The sequence below is a fragment of the Populus euphratica genome, unplaced genomic scaffold (assembly GCF_000495115.2).
Source record: "Populus euphratica unplaced genomic scaffold, PopEup_1.0 scaffold1809.1, whole genome shotgun sequence".
Taxonomy (NCBI): Eukaryota; Viridiplantae; Streptophyta; class Magnoliopsida; order Malpighiales; family Salicaceae; genus Populus; species Populus euphratica.
In genome coordinates, this window is record NW_011501689.1 from 26,815 (window position 1) to 29,525 (window position 2,711).

The following is a 2,711-nucleotide window of genomic DNA, read 5'->3' on the forward strand; positions in this document are numbered from 1 at the left end:
AAACTTGATATTAATGAAAGTAAAGCATAAACATTACAAAAAATACAAAGAGAGAAAAGAAGAGCATGATCTTGATCTGGAAACCAAGATGCCTAAATGCATGGCAAATTCCTCCTTTTATAGGCCAAAATTGGGAACTATTGATTTGATGACTAATTGATAAGTGGGTGACCAACTTTTGACTTGGTGACAATCCTTATCTTCTCTTGTCTGCCCAAAACGTCATTGATAACGTCAGGAACTGTTGATTTGATGACTAATTGATAAGTGGGTGGCCAACTTTTGACTTGGTGATAATCCTTATCTTCTCTTGTCTGCCCAAAACGTCATTGATAACGTCACAATTGGAGCCAGTTGAAAACATGAAAGTTGTAGGCAATTGTCTCAGCTTTCTGGTGTAAAAACTTCAGCTCATTTGGACTTCTAGAACTCCAGATATGGCCAAAATACCGAACAGTGCTCGGGCTGGAAGACAGATTCGGGCTTCTTTGTTGTTGCTACAATTTGGACTTGATAATGGCCTTTTTAGATCTTGGGCTCCATATGAAAGATGTAGGCATATGTCTTACCTTTCCATCCATATAAATTGGACCTAAATCTGAGATCTGTAGCTCCAGATATGACCCAATTACCGAACAGTGTTCCGGTTTGGATTGCACCGACATCTCTTTTCTAAGTTTGGCCACCTCTTTATCCATGCAATTTAAGTTCTTCAAGTCATCAATCAATCCTTTCATTTATGTGATAGACCTGCATTAAAAATAGACATTTACCACAAATTATAGGTATCTTATATTATTAGATACATTATTATAAAACATATTTTAGTTAAGGAGTTATTGATACTTCAAGTGCAAAATGATGATATAAAACCATGATAAAAATGCACTTTTAAGTACTAATCACCACCCACTCAACAATTAGTCACCAAATCAATAGTTCTAAATTTTAGCCTATAAAAGGAGGAATTTACCATGTTGTTAGGCATATTGATTTTCAGATTAAGATCATGTTCTTGCTCTCTTTATATTTTTATAATGCTTAAGTTTTTCTTTCACTAATATCTTATTTATGTCTTTCATTTTCTTTACTATACTTATATAATTATGTTCTCTTCTTATTTATTTATGTTTCTCTTCTTTATTATGTCAAGGTAAAAATGTTACACTAATAGTGTAAGAATAAGTATAGTATAAACTCAATATGGACTTTAATATTTGATACTAACATGTTTTATATTTGTTATCTTATTTATTTTTAATACTTGTTAAATGGTTAATCTAGATTTCTGTTGTATAACAAATGCTAGCACTTTCATAGCCCAACCATATGGTATAACCAATGCTTGTGCTATGAATTGAACTTGATTTATTGTTAACATAAATTATAATTATGAATACCTCATAACATTTACAAATATTAACATTATTCGAATAAGATAACTAATATAATCATGTTAACAATTTATAATTCGATTAAAAGCTCCTTTGTGTGTGGTTTCTAGTTAAATGAGTAACAAAAAGAGTTTATATTATACTTATTTGAAATACCACTCTAACCTTGACTATTATTTTATCTTTATTTGATCATTACATTTATCTTACATCTCAAGATTTTTTTTTAACTCCTTTTTCTTTATTATTTATAATTTTATAAAGTTCACCTGCTTGTAGTTTGACCCCAGTTTTACCAAGTTATTTATTACTTCGACACTTTTACACTTGGGAGAAGACATCAATCTTTTAGTCATGTTAGCTACTAGCCAAGTCCAAGGTAATGTGGGTTTAGCAAACAAACCAGACCCAAAGCACTCAGGCTTAATAGCCAACCAAGTGCACGGTAACTTAGGTCTAGCATATTTACAAGACCCAAAGAATTTGGATTTAACCATTACCAAGTTCTAATGCTATATGTTTAATCCTAGATGATCCCATAAAATAAAAGTATTGAAAACATGATATATCATCATGCCTCTCAATCTAGAATAATAATTCATGTTGTGGTAATGATTTTTCTATACTCAGAAGTGTATATAACGTCTCTTAAGGGACTTGGCATACTTACTATCTCATTAATGATATGTGTCGCACATGTATGACGTCGTGACGATCGTCCACTCTCAAGTTTGTATCCAGGAAAACTAGGAAAATAGAGAAGACAAGAAATTCTTTTCTTTTATCAGTGTAAAGAGAAAATGAGAGTTACCACTTAGTATTTTGGTCACTAGAAACCCTAACTGATCTTAGAGATCGGGCACAACAATTGGTTACATAAAGAAAAGGTATTAAAACCTCAAATATATCTTACATAAGGTAAGCTGTATTGTTTGATTGTTTGACAAATTCTAAGGTATTGTCATGTTTTCTAATTGTTGGTCTGTTTAAGGTTTAAGAAAAATCCTTCCAAGTAAGGAGATCCTTGTCTTATCAGGTAAAATCTAACAATTCTTATGTCAATAAAAAAGAACTGCCTTTTTAATAATAGAAATATATTTTACATATAAATTTATAATCCCAAATACTAAAAGAAATCAAAATACTTTTTAGGAATTTTTAAAATATTGACCTGGTTACCACGACTTTAATAAACTTGTTATTAAAACTAAAAATGCATGCTAAGACATATTGTTTTTTGAAATATTCTTTGTTATATGAAAATACAATATAATATTTTATCTTTGAGAGACGTGGCCTTATGTAATAAAACAAGAC